At 39.8% G+C, this 17,984-nt stretch overlaps 1 protein-coding gene across 1 annotated transcript in view; it reads left to right on the top strand.

Moving 5' to 3' along the window:
• The first annotated feature begins 1,070 nt into the window (after positions 1-1,070).
• Positions 1,071-17,984, top strand: part of SHOC2 (SHOC2 leucine rich repeat scaffold protein) — a 78,063-nt gene continuing 61,149 nt past the window's right edge. Inside the window, exon 1 of the mRNA XM_070752736.1 lies at positions 1,071-1,219. The gene's annotated coding sequence lies outside the window, so the exon portion shown is untranslated. The remainder of the gene's footprint in view (positions 1,220-17,984) is intronic.

Raw genomic sequence — 17,984 nt, 5'->3', positions numbered from 1 at the left:
CCCCGCGAGCGGGGCGGCTGGTTATGAGGGGAGCGAGCGAGGAGAAGAAGACGGGAAAAGGTCTCCGGGTGGCCCCGCTTGGCTCCGTCTCCCTCCACGCAGGATGGGCTTTGGGTCTCCGACGCCGCGGACCGGCGGTTGGGGACCTCTGCTCTAGAGCAATGATGGCAAACCTTTTTTCTCTTGGGTGCCGAAAGCGTATGCACACACACTATCATGCCTATGTGAGTGTCCTCACCCATAATTCGATGCCTGGGGAGGGCAAAAATTGCATCCCCTGCCCCTCCTAAACACCCTCTGGAGGCCAGAAACAGCCAGTTTGCCAAAGAGGCTATTTCTGACCCCCAGAGGGCCTTGTAAGATATTTTCGTCCTCCCCAGGCATTGAATTATGGGTGTGGGCACTCGTGCATGGGCAATAGCACATATAAACGCTCTTTCAGCCATCACTATTTTAGGGGCCCTGCTTCGAGGTAAAAACAAATTTGGCATCCACGCAAAGCGATAGCGGTCGCCCCCCCCCCCCCAACATGGCACTCGGAAGCCCCGGCTCGACGGCCTGGTTCTTCCAAACCGGACGACCAGCATGGGAGAAAGGAAGGCGCCCTGATCTGGCCTTTTCTAGCACGAGCCGACGACATTCATCTATTTGCATTTGGCGCGACCATCTTCGCGGCGGTTGTGCGATAAATGTTTGTTTTTAAGGGGGACCCAAAGGAGAAAAATTGCACACTTTTGGCGTTAGGTTGATCTCCAAGTTGAATAACATTTTATTATGACATTCCACTTCGGCCATTTCCGGTGACACAATGTTCTTTTCACGCGTACATCGACCGCTTTTCTTTTTTTGACGTTTTCCCTCAGTCATCCGCAAGTTATGCGCTCGTCCGTTGCCACAAATCAACTTAATGCGAGCGTTTTCCGCCCCTAACAAATATGGCGGCGCCCAGCTTTCAAATCCGGCTCCTCCAGCCGTCCTGGCTTCTCTATGGTTCCGTGGAGGTCTCTGTGGGCAGGGAGTCCCGTGACGAGAGGCTGGGTACGCGGTGACGGTGGCCGGCAGGAAAAACCGGAGCCTTCTTTGGTAAGGAGGGGTTGGACAGTGAGAAAGAGGCCTGCGGTAGGAGCGGACGCCGAAGGGAGTAGCTCTTCGGCTGCGGTTAGGAATGTGAGGCGAGCAGGGCAGGGAGGAAACGCCGGAGAGAAGGCAATCGGAGCGGGTAAGGCTGTTGCGAGGACTGGGATGCGTGGAGGAGGGCGGGCGGGCGAGAGGAGACTGACGGAGGAGAGGCGAGTCTGGCGGATTAACAGCTTGGGGAGGGCGGGAGGCGAGCGTGGGGGACGCCGCCAAGCGCTCGCAGGAGACGGCAGAAGGTTTCTGGGCCCAGGCGCGGAGCAAAGGAATGCCCGGGGCGACCCAACGGAACCTGAGCCAGCGCGGCTGCGAAGTCGAGGCAAGAGAACTTAAAGGAGAGCCGCGGTTGCGCGGGGGGAGCGAGCGATTCCTGGGTGCTGGGAGGGTCTCTGAAGCTGGGCCCGGAGCGAAAGGAGACAATGGGTTCGGCCGTCGGCCGGGCTGGGAGGTTGGGAGACGGACGCGGCTCCGTCTAAGGGTCGGGAGAAGGGAAAAAAACCCACACCAAAACAAAAGCGGGGCGATCTCCGAGCTGAAAAGGGGGGAGGCAGGAGGTGGTGAGAGGAGACGGGGGCGGGGGGGGGAAGAGCAAAGGGACAGCGGGGCTCTTCTGCTTTCTGAAGGGGAGGCTCTCTGCACCTGTGCCCCGAGATGGAGCTCAGGTCGATTGGGTCGGGCCTGCGGGTGGGGGAAAGCGGCGGTTGTGTCAGAGGGGGCAACCCGGGCTGAAATTCAGGTTGTGGGGCCGAGTGTCGACGGAAAGGGCTGGCGAGGCGGCGGCGGTCGTGGAGGAATGTGTTGGGTTGGGTTGTTGTCTGTGTCCCCCCCCCCCCCCCCCCCCGCGTGAGACCTGCCGTTTGCGTTCCTGCCTGCCTGCTGCAAGCCTGTAGGTGGAGAACCCTCTGATCCAGGCTGGGCGGAGAGGCGGTGGCTGCTGACAACCGAAGGCAGGGGCTGGGCTTTCAGAGACACCGGGCAGAACGAGTAGCAACAACAACAGAATAGAATTCTTTATTGGCCAAGTGTGATTGGACACACATGGAATTTGTCTTTGGTGCATATGCTCTCAGTGTACAGAAAAGAAAAAATACATTTGTCAAGAATCATGAGGTACAACACTTAACGATTGTCATAGGGGTCAAATAAACAATGAGGAAGCAATACTAAAAAAAATCTTAAGGATACAAGCAACAAGTTACAGTCATAAGTGGGAGGAAATAGGTGATAGGAATGATGAGAAAAACTACTAGTAGTGCAGACTTAAATAGTTTGACAGTATTGAAGGGATTATTTGTCTAGATGGTGTTCAGGGGGAAAAACTGTTCTTGAGTCTAATTGTCTTAGTATGCAATCCTCTGCAGCAACGTTTTGAGGGTAGCAGTTGAAACAGTTTACATCTAGGATGAGACGGGTCAGTAAATATTTTCACAGCCCTCTTTTTGATTTGTGCAGTATGCAAGTTCTCCTCATCAACAACAACAATTGGGGTGGCTACCAGAAGTAAGAAAGCCCAAACACAGGCTGCCCAGACCGTTGAGAGCTGGATTATTTGTGTTTAAAAGGCACCTGTAGTGTGAGGTACCTTAGCTAGGTTTCTCCGTTCCCATCTCTCTGGTTGGGTTGGGCCGTTAGTAACTCTCAGGTCTTGCTGCCACTGTGCCGATTGGAGGCCTAAAAAGAGCTGGAATTACAACTAAAAAGAGCTTAAGTTGATTATTTTAGCAAAGCTGCTTAAAAGTTGTAACAGGGTTTTGTATTGCATAAATTTATAGCCTTTATAGCAATTTATAGCAGGACACAAGTAAAATTTAGTATATTGAATTAGTCTAAAGGAGTTAATTGTGATTCATCTACCCTGTAGGTTAGGTGACATGTTTGACATCGGTAAGCTTTAAATGTTGGAATGCTGACTATGTCTGGGAATTGTAATGGAATAAGCTGTGTTAAATTTTTGTGAGTGTGTAAAGAGCAAGATTCTTGTCTGTTACTATCAAAAATTTTCACAGTACAATTGGAGACATTGATCTTTGTGATGTTTAGATTATGGTACTATACTTGTAGAATTCTTAGTTATAATTAGATGTAATTCCAGGCAGGGTTCGAGCTGAGTGGCAATTTAGGATTAAGAAAACATACTGCCACCAAGCACCCACAGTCCTTACTGGTCCGGACAAAGTAAAGAGCATAAGGATGGTCTTTATTGGCAAAGGGCCTATATATGAAGGCAGGGGCTGGAGGAAAGAAAATTGGGGAGGATGCTAGTGAATAGCAGATAAGTTCCAGGGGTAAGCACAGAGACTTGTGAGCAGGATATCAGATTGAGTATAAATTAATAAGTTTATTTTTCAATTGTGGTAAAACATGATTTAGGCTAGCATTGTTGTTATTTCTTCGCTATTTTTTGCAAAAGCTAAAAAGGCTTATTTTAATTTCCCCTCTAACGTCGAACATGCTATTTTACTTTTAGGAAGCTATATAAATCTTTACATTGTCTTTCTTCATCAGTTTAATTTTCAGTTGTCCTAGCAAGCATGTTAACTATTGTACCCGATTTCTGCAATATTTATTGGTTTATTATTGCAGATGGCTTTGCTGATGACTGCACTATTTAATAATAGATCCACCTATATTATATATAATTTCAGGCACAGATACCAAAGGAAACTGGTGATAGTTTGTATCTCATCTTACAGAAGGCTGGTAAAAGAATAAATTATTTTAGGGTTTTAACACCAACTTTCATCCTTTCAGAAATTTATAATTCTTTTTCAATTTTAATGTAATTCTTTCATCTGTTTTCCCTGGGATACTTAATAGCAGTTTTTGACAGCTTTTAAATTTTGAAATGTGTGTGTGTGTGTATGTATGTGTATATATATATATATATAGATATATATATATATATAGATAGATAGATAGATAGATAGATAGAGAGAGAGACTTAAATAATTAATAATTTGAAATAATTAAGCATATATTTATGATATTACACACATGGCAATGTACAAATGCATGCTATATATATATTTAAAATAATCATTTCTATGTAAAGTTCAAGTTCAAAAGTTCAGTATCATATAAATTTCAAAATTTAACTTGAAGTGGACTTTGAAGTAATCATTTTTATTAAGTACTTACATAACCAATGATACTCTGCAGAACATGGTAGTTACAATATACATTATTTTAAATGCACCTCATGGCCTGCTTTAGGAAAAACATTGTTTAAAGATAATTTGGGGACTTCTAAAGTTGATAATTCTTGGTAATTTTCAATAGGAAAAATGTTATTTCTGTTTTGCCTTGATTTTAATTTATATTGAATTCTAATATTAGATACTATACAACATATTTAGCCCTATTTTAAATATAAATACTTCGATTATATATGAATTTCTACTGAATTTTTGTCACAGGCTCAAAAAACATGCTTATGATTGCGTTTTAATGAATTTAAAAATGTGTCAACTAACTATACAACTAAATGTGTTGCTATATCTTGAAAATAAACATGCAACAAAATAGCTAATATATGTACAGTATGTCAGATGAATTAGTTGGTGGGAGTTGAAGTTTTGCTTTTATTTTTTTCCTATTCTAGGCCCTTTAGGGGGTTTTTTTTGCAATATTTTTTGAATATGATTGCAATTATCTTTTTTCCCTAGGGTTCATATAGTGACTGGCCCACGATCACCTAGCTGATTTGGAGCCTAAACAGGACTAGAATTCACAATCTCCTGGTTTTAATTGGATGTTTTAACCACTGCATTAACTTGCATAATGTTTTTCTAGATTATTGATATTCTTTTGATTTAGCAAGAGAAATGAACATGCAGTGATCATCTATAAAGAATAGTTTGAAAAGCAAGAGCTTTGGGGTAAAATTGCATTGAGTATTTTGCAAAAAATTAAAAACAGAAAAGCAATTTTTAAATTACAAGAATATGTATTTTTTATAGTTTATAAACAGATAATTATTTTTCTCATCTCTGAGTTAAGATCAGAAGTGAAGCTTGTTAATATGCTACGATGCATGTAAAACTGCACCTTGTTATAATTTTTTGATTTCGTAAATGTAGAATAAGAAATATTATGGTCTTAAATTTGTTATTTAAGATTGCAAGTGATTCTTCACATAAGCATATAATTGGTGAAACCATACTTCAGTGTACTAATTTGTGGAGAAATTCTATTTATGAATATATATAATGTGAGTGTAGCTTTGTTTTATAATTCTTTTACTCTGTCTTTGTATATAATTAATTTAATGGCTTATATCAGATAAGGTAATTGCCAACAGTTAAGGTATACCCTGTGATTTTCAACATCCTAAAAAAAGCTTACGAAGACAATGGACCCAAATGGATAATCTTGTGAAAATAATATCATAAATATATGATAATATCATAAATATGGTTCCAGTGTTCTCTCTTGAAATCTAAAATGAGATGAAAGAATCAACGGCTCAGGTTTTTTAGCTATATTCCTACATTGAGCGTAATCGTAAAATATTAATGACAAATAGGATTATCTTGAACACTTCATGTTATCCTTAGATGGATGAGAAATGGACCTTTGATTTGGAAAATGGCTGAATATATTATCCATAAGTCGAACACTACTACTGCCTTGCTTCACATACTTCAAATGTAACATAGTTCTTGCATGTGTATTTAAAATAAGCTAGATCAATAGTGTTATCATTTTGCAATCTACAAAATCACTTAGCACTTGTATCTATAGTATACTTTTCCTGGGCAATACATAATATAGTTATTTAACTTGCATTTTATTATTGAAGAAGTCTTTAATTTTTTCCTCATGATTATATCATCAGATTATTCTATTGTGTGAGGGACTACTTAAAATGACAAACATAACAGATCGTTGTTCAGAAATTCCTGAAGTCATATAAACTTGCCTGTTAATTCTGATGTGTTTTCAATGGTTCAGCAACAGCTGTATTCTTGCAATGAAATTACCAGGATGTGCACCTTGCACATTTTTATTTGAGATGTGATTTTGGTGTAGGTGGTTTGTACACTCTGATGAGGCTTCAAGTGGAATTGTAAGTCAGCCTCCAGACAGAGAGCAGTAATAATTTCCCCTACAATATGCTGGGGTCAGCAGATAATCTTACTGCTGGCACTTACAGGGCTTTCACTTGTCAGTTATGATTCTATCATAATATACACATTAGGAAGAAATGATGCCTTTTAAAAAGATTCATAGACATTTTGAAATATCTTTATACTTGTGCCATTATAACACATTAAATCTTTGAGCAAGTTTTCCTTTGTGCTTGTTCTTAGTCTAACTTTTTTTTTTTGCTTTTAGAGATTTATTATCTTGGGAAGTAACTATTGTTTTATTCTCCAGCAAAGTGGTGCCCCAATCGAATACAAGGGTGCCTCAAATTCTGTAGGCAAGTCTCTCTTTGATTACTTTGCTGCCTCTTCAGTGGCAGGGAAGCCAGGTTGGCAGCCCTATGACATCTGGAGTACTGCTAAAAGATCTTGTTTAGTGTATTTCTAAAAGACCTTGCCTAGTCTTTTTGGAGGCACTAAACAAATGGGCATTTTAAGATATGGCTTTTGCCACAACTCTTGCAGAGTTTTTTTTTAAAAAAACCAATACTGCTCTGGTACATGTTGTGAAGCATTTAAAGTTCTTAGTTGGGCAAGGAAGAAAGAAAGTATGGTTTGACACTACAAGATCCATACAGTTAAAATTCTTGCAAAGGAATTTCAGTGTACAGTAATAGTTTTTCTGAGCCTTGTTTCCTCCCTTCAGGAAGAGTAACCAGGCTGGTACAATATGCAGCCTGCTGACCACAGGCTGTATACTGCCAGCATTTAAAAAAAAAACAAAAACCATTGCCTCTAAATATTGCTGCCAGGAAGGATCTTCCACCACTCTGAAAAATATGGTGCCAAGATCCTCCAATGGTAGGTGCCAAACAGTTGATTGTTGTGGTAGAGATACCCCCTTGCAGCCTACAATTACATTTTTTAATTTATCAATGTGATCCTTTTCCTTTATAAGTTTTACAGAGCTGAGTTAAGTATTTTATGTTAGACCATGAGATTTAAAAGGTACTTCATAGTAATTCAACCATAGTAAAAGTAAACTTTTGAAAACTAAAGCTAGCAGTGCTCTTTCCAAGTTCATAACGTTGGAGGTCTGTTGATTTTCAAGTAATTCATTTAGGCAAAGGTTTTTAAGTGATATCAAATTTACATTACAATCTAATTATAAATGTTTATCACTTGTGGCAGTAATTTGTGTATCTAAAGCTATAATGGGTTTAGTGGAAATACTGTTTATATTGAAAGAGGAACAGTATATTTTCTTTCAAAATTTATAAAAGATGCTTAGAATTTCTGGAAAAGGATCTTTATGTCTAATAGTCTGGGGAGCCCTGAAAAATAATACATTTGTTTATAAACCCATTTATCACTGATTACATGTCATAAATATTCAGGCTTTTACAGAAATATTTCAACTTAGGCTAATCTATACTGAAGAATACAATGCTGATGTTGGATTTCTACCAGCCTGCAATTGTAATTGTTTATGACACTTTTTTCTTGCAAATATATGTTCTGAGAACAATTAAAAGCAAATTTAAAATACTATAAGTCTTTCAAAACACAGAATTTGATTGTAGATCCCATGTAATTAAAAAATAAATTGATACATTTTATAAAGGCACTTCCCCTTACTATTGATAATAGTAATCTTTTAAAAAGAGAGGGGCCAGAGATTCATTTAGATCCCAACAACATATTAATAGATTCTGCTAAATGGACAGCACCCAAACAGTAGAGTTGACTTTGTCCAATACTGTATATTGAACCCATAGTCTTTGTTTGGAAAAAAAATATGCAAAGCCCAAGGATAACCATTTTTCTTATTATTTATTATTTGTATATTCACTTGCTGCTGGTATCGCAATAATACTTTAATAAGTTCCTGTGCTGGCAGCATGGTGCATCAAATATTTGATGCCATCTCCATAACCAAAATAAGATTTGATGTCTCTGTTTAGAGAGACTTGGCTTTTCAAGATTAATGTCAATTCTTCAGGGTAGGTCAAGTCAGGAAATACCTGAAAGCTTGACAGAGTTTCCTTTTACTTCTCTTATACCAAGCAATATCAAGTTTCTTTTTCCCATCTATTTCTTCCAAGAGCTAAGGTAACATTTACTTTTAACAATTTTTATGTTCTTTGTTCAAGATTGTCTCTTTACTTTACCTGTCAAGTTGGCAGGTAAATGTTTTCGCTAACTGATAAAATTTCTTGTAGTATATTCAACCCCATCAAAGGTTTTCTGCAGTGTGTAAACATGTCTCTAGAGTGCCTGTTCCTCTTCAAGTCTTCACTGAGTCTTTGGATCTTTCCTAGCTCTGCATTTGTCTCTCTCTTGCCAACAAAACAGTGTATCACTGCACTGTTCAGTTTATGTTTATTAGTCCACAGAGCTAAACAGTTGACTTAAACAATTCCAGCTTTTGAAGTGGTTTTAATAAGAATGAAAAGCATTGAGCTTCAAAAGCTGGAACTGCTTAAGTCAATCTTGCCAACCATTACCTCAGTTGCAGTTCTCCTATCTCCTTCCCACTCTTCTCTGTTGTCAATTCAACATCCACAAACCCTTTTGTCTTCAATCAGAAATTTCTTATGAAAACCAAACTTATCCTACACTCTTCTTTTCCAGCAAAGCTAGTGTAAAGTATTTTCTGCATTTTGGCATAGAAGTTTGCGCAGTCAACAGAGACAGGCATATCATATTGTGGTTTTGTCCAGTTGGCTGCTCTCTTTTATTATAACTATTGTTTATTGTATAATGGTAAAGGTTTACCCCATGCAGTCATGTCCAACCCATGGGGCAGGTGCTCATCTTTGTTTTTTTAGCTGAGAGAGCCAGCATTGTCCAAAGACATGTTTGAATGTGTGAATGTTTCAAACTACTAGGTGGGCAGCAGCTGGGGAAATGCAACAGAAGCTCATCCTTGAAACCAGGCTGTCATATTTCCAGCTGACAAGCTCAGTGTCTTTTACCAGTCATGGCTACCTCTGTTTTATTGTATAACATTATGAAATCTGAATTTGGCAGATAGCATGAAGGTATTTCCACCAAACATGGAGTATTTCATGAGTTGTAATTACATTGCATGCATTTCAAACCTATAATATCTGAGATTGACTTCCATAGTATGCTATTTAAAGTCATAGTATATAATTAAAAGTCAATCTGAGATTGACTTTACATTAGTATTTAAAGATTATTACTTAGCACCTCCTGCAGTTTCTTTCTGAGCATCATACAAGATTTAGTTCTTTCTCTTTAAAGCCCTGTATTGTTTTAGATTGATTCCCAAAGGAATATGTTTGTGTTTTTACGTAGGGTTTTTTGGGAGAGGTGCCTCCTATCAAAATGTGGTTGATTGGTAAAATTGACTTTTCAATAGTGATATTTCAACTGAAGAATTATATTTCCAAAAAGCTTACCTATTCATTTTCTCTTTAATATTAAGTGAAGACAGAACTAATATGTCATTTTAGAAGTCCTCTTCCACTAACAACACTTGGTTGAAAAGAGGTGAAAACACCTTCACACACAGATTTATCTCATGTTCTAATTGTGCCCTTCTCCAGGCTGTAAGTCCATTCACGTAGTCTCTCATGCCATGACTGCTTTGCATGTGAGCTTTTGCAATGTGCTCAATGGAGGACCGTCCTTGAAGACCGCTCTAAATCTGCAGCTAAATCCACAGCATTTTGAATACAGTTAGTCCTCAGTTAACAACCACTGTTTGAAATCACAATGGCACTGAATGGGTGGTGGTTATAACTAGACTTTGATGTTCTGGCCATCTTAGCATCCCTGTGGTCATGTGAGTCCTTAGGGAGTTTGGCGGCAAACAAATTGAACTAAATAAATAAATAAATAAAATAAATAAATGTGATCATGATTTGGATACTTGGCAATTGATCTGCACATTACAGTGGCAATCATGATTTATGGGACTCCAGTAGGGAAAGTTGCAAGTTACTCGGATAAATGTTCTCATCTGTGCATCCAACCACAGTCTTGCTGCACTCACACTGCATCACCCCATCATTTGGGCACCTTTCTCCACACAACAGAAGCCACCTCAAGCCCTGCTTCTTTCATGCCACATCTCTTCCGGCCACCCGTGCAATTTTTTCCCCCTTCCTCCATCCATTAACAGTCATTTACCTGCCTGCTGGTCCATTTGTAAGCCACCTAGACTTCTAACATATAGTTACGGTAGCTTCCCCACTCATTGGTTGTTGGAAGTCACCAGGAGGTTGCAAGTAGATGCTTGCTTAACAGCATGATATTCACTTAAAAACGGCAGTGAGGACTGCAGAATTGTCCTTGCTAAACAATGCAGTCACATGATGTTGTATTTTATATGACCACATCATTTAGCAATTGAAGTTCTAATCCCAATGGCCTTTTAAGTTGATGACTGGCTGTAATTATAAGTGCACCTTAGTTCACAGTCTACTATGAGCTGTTCCATGGGAAAGTAACTGGCTAACTGTGGTCCATCTCTCTCCCATTATTTCTGCCTCCATTGTTAAAAAGGGCATGTGATGAGATTTAGGAAATGTTTCCCCCACAGTGCCTGCCCTTTGGAATAACATCCTCATGGTTTGGATCACCTACATTCTGCAAGCCTTCAGACAATCTTTAAAAACTGTATTTCTTCCAGGCTTTGGCATAGTTTGGGTTGCACCTCCATGATGTACAACATTTATTTTGTGTTAGGTTAATGGAATAAATCCCCCTATTGTATTTACTCTGGGGAAGGACAATTTTATTAATTAGTCAAAGCTGGAAACCAGTGACCTGGTTTCCATAAAATTTGAGAATGGCCAATATTCAGGAATATAAATGTATAGTTTATAGTTTATTAGATTTGTATGCCGCCCCTCTCCGAAGACTCGGGGCGGCTCACAGCATAACAGTAATACAATACTTTACAAATCTAATAATAAACAATTAAATCCATTTAAGAAGGCATTAATAACATAATAAAACCCCTAACTATGCAGCCATGCACATTCAACCTAATCTATCATACAGTAAGGCCAAAAGCATAATAAAAAAGGGGGAAAGATGGTAATTATCCCCACGCCTGGTGACAAAAGTGGGTCTTCAGCATTTTACGGAAGGCGAGGAGGGTGGGGACTATTCTAATCTTTGGAGGGAGTTGATAAGGTTTGTAGACCCAAATATCTGAAGCATCAGATTATCTAAATGCAAAATAGGATGGTTTTCTTGAGATAGCAGGTGCCAATTTCAGCAGAGATCAGAATCCTTTGAAAATAGTCTTACATGAATCCAAAAACCATGTGTCTGAATGCCTGTAGTACAGGGATGTCAAACTGGTGGCCTACAGGCCAGATGCATCACATGCAGGCCACACCCACCCCAGCCTTGTGAATGGAAAAAACGTAGCGAAACATCATGTGACAGCAAAGTGATGCGGCGAGTTTGACACCCGTGCTAAAAATTGAATTATGTTTTGCAATCTGTAAAGTAAATTGATTTGGGCAACTGACAGATTTCATGGTCAGGTTTTCTTCACTTTAATAACAGATATTAATGTCTAAGATTTCAAGTTAGTGTCTAGCTCTTGTTTATGTAAAAAAATTCTCTATTTAGTTTGGAATCCGCTACGCACAAATGTTAGGCTCCAATCCTCTGTACTTTTAACTGGGAATGAGTTTCAATAGAATTTTTCAGGTAAACAATTATAAATCAAGTTGAAAGATTCTTGTAATCAATAACATGTTTTCTGAAAATATTACTGGGTTGTTAATATCTCCCAAATGTTATGCAAGTATCTCTTCTGATTCTGCAGTCTCCTTAAGGTGTACTTTTAAAAGAATTTTTTCATACTATTTATGAAGACTGCACCAGCAACATCGGAAACAAAGAACCTGGGAACAAACAGAACAATTTGTAAATAAAAGCCAGATGCAGTGTGAAAGTGGAAAGTAAGCATTCTGTAATAAATTGGAAAAAGCAAAATTTGACTTTATGGGCATTCAAATGTATGATGCTAGATTTTTAGTCTACATTGGAAGTTACTCTTAGCCTGTTGAGACCAATTGTATATCTAATGAATAGTCATGTACCAGCATTGTACCTAACATTGTAATGGGTAGGTTCCATTATAGCCGTAAGTTGAGGACTATCTGTATACTGAAAACCATAAAACAACATAAACTTTTCGAAAACGCAGTTGCTTTGCTGGGTAAATGAATTGAGGAAGTAGTTTTTAACTGGGCATCTATTATTGATGTGCCACTTAAGTCCCCTCCGTGTGTTTTGTCATATGTAAATCTATATAGTTTTAGTTATCTGATTTTTGGAATGAATTATGTATTTTTAGTTTTTATTGAATTCTGTCCAGTAGCATCATTACTGTAGTTCAAAAATCTTTATCACATGTACCATTTCTGTGCCTGACTAAGCAAATATCAAATCCAATGTTTTGATGCTATTTATGCAGGCTATCGTAGAAGCATTGCATAATACATGATGACTTCATCCCATCTTAGATGGTATTTGTGTTAGCTATAATTGCTCTTCAACAGTACTTGTGTGACTATTATTGGTGCATGTAGCTTTTGAATACAACTGTCCAGCTCTTCCCCCCCCCCCCCCCGGTAATATTATTTTTGGGTAAAAACTGAAGTTGTGGTCTTTCCAAAGTGGACAAAAATAATATTGTAATCCAGTGGATAAAAATAACTGGGTTTTTCTTGTTATATATCTAAAAATGATGATAATAAGAATTCTTTAAGAATTTATAGATTGATAGTGATGGGCAAACCGAATCTGCACAATTCGGGTCTGTACCGAATTTTGTGGTGTTCGGTATGCCGAACACGAACCCGATTTTTTTTCAAACTTTGGGCAAAGTTCAGGGTCGTGTTCGGCGTTCAGAGCTTTGACATCACCGGCAGGTTGCTAAGGACGCCAAGGTGATCACTTCCTGGATTCCATGGAATCCAGGAAGTGATCACCTTGGCATCCTTAGCAACCTGCCGGTGACGTCAAAGCTCCACCCCTGGAATCTCTTCGTGGGAGGGATTCCCCATTCCGGTTCAGGTCCGGGTTCGGTTCGGGTGCAGCCGAATTTTGCGTAAAGTTCGTCCAAACTTGCCGAACTCGAACACCATTGGGTTCGCCCATCACTATAGATTGATGATTTTTTTCATTACATTGGATTCATTTAGGTAATGTTCTGGGACCTTTTTAGTTGAAATGTCTGTCAAAATACTTGCGTGTTCCTGGCATGTAGATGGTAACTCAGCACTAATGAATAACACCATGTGAACAATACAAGCTTATTTATGAAGATACTTCATAATTGAGAAATCCAGATGTCTGCCCTTCATGTAAGACTAGAATGTGGCAGACTAGTTTTATATCAAATGTATTGAATTGTTTATGAGGATTATGCCTTTTTATTTGTTTAGGTAGCATTTTAGGATAGTAATTTTTCTTTTTTTAAATTTTTTTTGTTTCTACTTCTCCTGGGAAGCTTCCATTCTGTTTTGACTTATTAATCATTGTGCTCAGCATACTGTCATAACAAATTTCCATTTTTTCAGATCTTTTATTATAAATTATTTACATTGAAAGTTGATTTTTTAAAAAGAAAATTGATTTGATCTATATCCATTGTTGTACGAGCAAATTTCTTCTTAGCAATGGATTTTGCTTTCTTTTTCATCCAATACTTAGAAACATAGAAACATAGAAGTCTGACGGCAGAAAAAGACCTCATGGTCTATCTAGTCTGCCCTTATACTATTTTCTGTATTTTATCTTATACTGGTTTATACTCTTTGAGTGGTCATAAATAATGGTGGCTTTCAATATCATCAACTGTGGTATCCTTCTGGAGCGACTTCAGGGGTCAGGAGTGGAGGGCTCTGTGCTATCCTGTTACATTTCCTTCCTCTGTGGCCACTCTCATGGCCCCTCTTAGTTGGTATTAATAGGCGAGGGATCCGGGCATTCCTCCCTGCATTGTGGGGTCTCACAGAGCTTGGTACTCTCTCCGTTCCTGTTCAACATCTACATAAAGCCATTGGGAGAGATAATCCATCACCATGGGCTGACATACTCATATGTTGATGATACTGAGCTGAATATCTCAGCCCCTGGTTCACCAGTTGCGGCCCTATTTGGACCAGGAGTCACTGCTCACAGTCACTCATGCCCTCGCCACCTCGAGGTTCGACTACTGCAACGCTCTCTACATGGGGCTTCCTTTGAAAAGTGTTTGGAAACTTCAGATTGTGCAGAATGTGGCCGCGAGAGCTATCGTGTGGCTTCCAAGATCTGCCCACGTTTCGCCAACATTCCGCGGCCTGCACTGGTTGCTGATCAGTTTCCAGTCACAATTCAAAGTGTTGGTAATGACCTATAAAGCTCTACATGGCATCGGACCAGAATACCTCTGGGACAGCCTTCTGCCGCATGAATCCCAGTGGCCAATCAGGTCCCACAGAGTTGGCCTTCTCCGGGTCCCGTCGACTAAACAATGCCATTTGGCGGGACCCAGGGGAAGAGCCTTCTCTGTGGCAGCCTCAGCCCTCTGGAATCAACTCCCCCCGGTGATTCGAATTGCCCCTACTCTTCCCGCCTTCCGCAAGATGTTGAAGACCTATCTATGTCGCCAGGCATGGGGGGAATAACTATCTTGTCCCCCCAGCACCACCTTTTTCTGACTGTAATATATGAGAATGGTGTGATTGTGTAGTAATGATCATTTTTTAAATATTTATGGGTTTTAAATTGTTTTAACTTATATTGGATTTGTACTTTGTATATTGTATTGCTGTTGTTGTGAGCTGGCCCGAGTCTTTGGAGGGGGGCGGCATACAAATCTAATAAAGCTTGCAAGATAATATTTTGTTTAAAGATTCTAATTTGCATGGAACACAGAGAACATGCTTGGAATAAAACTACCATATTTTTCAGAATATAAATTGCACCAGAGTATAACATGCACCTTAATTTTAGGGGAGGAAACCAAGGAAAAAAAATTCTGCCTGCCTACCAATGTCCTTAGTCTGGTCAGCCTCAGCACATTAGTTTGCTGGTTGTGAGTGCATGCTCCCAAATGGAATGTTTGGAGGCTGAAAACGAGAGGCATGGAGCCCAAAAGCACAAGTCATTGTCTGTGGCAATCTCTGCAGCCAGGAAGAGGATGCCAATGGGTGGGTGGGGCCACGTTCGGAGTATAAGACACACCCAAATTTCCAGCCTCCTTTGGGAGGGAATGTATCTTATATTCTGAAAAATAGAGTAGACTTTTGCTGACCTTGTGCCTACTAGCCAAAATGTACGCAAATTGACAGGAATGTTTATTTTCTTTTCATTAGAGAGCCATTATCTCTGCCTCTTTATCTTTTCTATCTCTATCCAAAGTCAGGCATGGGTGACAAGCATTTGGGGTAAAAGCAATAAAAACAAACAAACAAAAACTATGCCTGCCAGCCTTCCCCCCTTTCCCTCTCCCTCCTTACTTCTGTAAAACTCCATAATATTCTAGTAATTTCTAAGAATACAAGAGAGCTGAACACTTTTCCACAAAAATGTGTGAGTTCTGTTTGTAATCTTTCCCTCCTCCCTCTTTACCTGTTAACACACACTGATCAGCTATAACATCCAGCCTGATCAATCTCTTTTAGTTTCTGTAGGATGAAGAATTTTTATTTGACTGTTTGACAAGGACACTCACTATGTTTAATCAGAGGTACTGCAAAATAATTATGGTTGAGAAAATTGAAGGCTAACTAAAGTTCTTAGATGTGGTTGCCAATGAAGAGAAGGCACCACATCGTATTTTAAGCAAACTTAAGCATTTAAGTATTCTATTCTTTGTTTAATCAGCAACTTAACATGCTTGGCTAATTTGTGCATCTATGTGTTATATTGACCAAATTAATGACAATTTTAGTCTGTCTTGCAAATACAATCATTTAGTAAACCATGATGTGATGAGTTAATGAAGACATATGGAGGAATCTATCATTCAGAACAACTCCTGTTTTTATTCTTTCAGAAATATTTGGATATGGAGTTACAAGCATATATTTAATTTGCCATGATAATTCTGTGGTGTTTCCCTTTTTGAAACTAGTTGGTTATAATAGAATTAAAAATATATAAAAATGCTGCTTTTAGTTCAGTATATGTCACAGAGGTCTGATGGGAACATAGGAAAGTGTGCAAAGGTCTCCATGGTGATAAGCATCTTTGCCCACTTAGTTAAATTGTCTAGGTTGTTAGTTTCTTGAATTCTGAATGGATAATTTAGCTTCAAAAAAAGGCTTTAAGTGCAAAATATTTTATTTTACTAGTTCTTTAGAACTTTTAACAAGAAACGGAATTGAAATGAAAGTGGTGTGAAAGGAACATATGAAATGCAAAATGAGGAGACACAGTAATACCTCATGATACGAACTTAATTGGTGCAAGGAGGAGGTTCGTAAGACGAAAGGTTCGTACGACGAAACATTGTTTCCCATAGGAAACAATGTAAAGTCAATTAATCCGTGCAACCAACCCCCCCCCCCCCCGCAAAAAACGGCTTTCGGTGACTGCTGGGAAGCCGCGCGGCTGTTTTAAAAGGTGACAGCCGGCCTGGGGGGCTTGCCAGCACCCCCCCGAACCCGGGTTCGGGGGTGTGTGTGCTGGGAAGCCCCCCAGGCCGGCTGCGACCTTTTAAAACAGCCGCGCCGCTTCCCAGCTGTCTCCCGAAGCCGAACGCGGAAGTTCGGCTTTAGCGTTCGGCTTCAGGAGACAGCTGGGAAGCGATGCGGGTGTTTTAAAAGGTCGCAGCCGGCCTGGGGGGCTTGCCAGCACCCCCCCGAACCGAACCCGGGGTTCAGCAAAATTTTGCCTCTTCTTACGAACTTTGTTCGAGTTACGAACCGGCGTTCGGGAGGCTTCTGGGAAGCCCCGCCGCCCGGCTGTCACCTTTTAAAACAGCCGCGCGGCTTCCCAGCAGTCTCCGAACGCCGGTTTGTAACTCGAAAAAAGTTCGTAAGAAGAGGCAAAATTTTGCTGAACCCCGGGTTCGTATCACGAGTTGTTCGTAAGACGAGGGGTTCATATCTTGAGGTACCACTGTAATTGCCAAATATTAGTGTATGGTTATCATATTGGTTTCAACCAATATGATATTGGTTAAAGTTATGGAATTTTAAGGATTTAACTTGCATACAGATATAGATAGTTCCTCAATCATAGTTGGATTGAAACAACCACAGTCTTGGTTGTTGAGTGAAGCAGTAGTTAAATGGGATTCCATGTGACAACTTTTGGTCAAGAGTTGCAATCCTGGCTGTTCCAATTGTAGTCATTCAGCAGACTAATTCTGTTCTACTGGGGAGAATGATCATAAGAATCTTGCGGTTAGCTGGCATTTTTTGCCAGATTTAAGGTCTCCTTAAAGGATTTTCTCCTTTAAGAGAAAATCTCCTAGAAGGATTTGCCTTCCCTGCATAGAGGCGAGGGGACATATCTTGATGTGCTGGAGGAATGAACCTCAAATTTAGTATCTCCTTTACTTGCAACTTTCCCTTCTGGCTTTCACTATTGACTTTCTGAGGAAGCTGGCAGAGAAAATTGCAAGTAGTGATGACATAATCGTAGGGCACTTGGCAACTGGTAATAAATGCAGACAGATTGCCAAGTGCCCAAAATGAAGTCATGTGACGGGCACCGTCAGTGTGACATTTTATGGTGACTAGTAAAGCACCTATTCTGAGGCCATAG

This window comes from Erythrolamprus reginae, chromosome 5 (genome assembly GCF_031021105.1).
Source record: "Erythrolamprus reginae isolate rEryReg1 chromosome 5, rEryReg1.hap1, whole genome shotgun sequence".
Classification (NCBI taxonomy): domain Eukaryota; kingdom Metazoa; phylum Chordata; class Lepidosauria; order Squamata; family Dipsadidae; genus Erythrolamprus; species Erythrolamprus reginae.
This window is presented reverse-complemented; position numbering and strand designations above follow the sequence as displayed.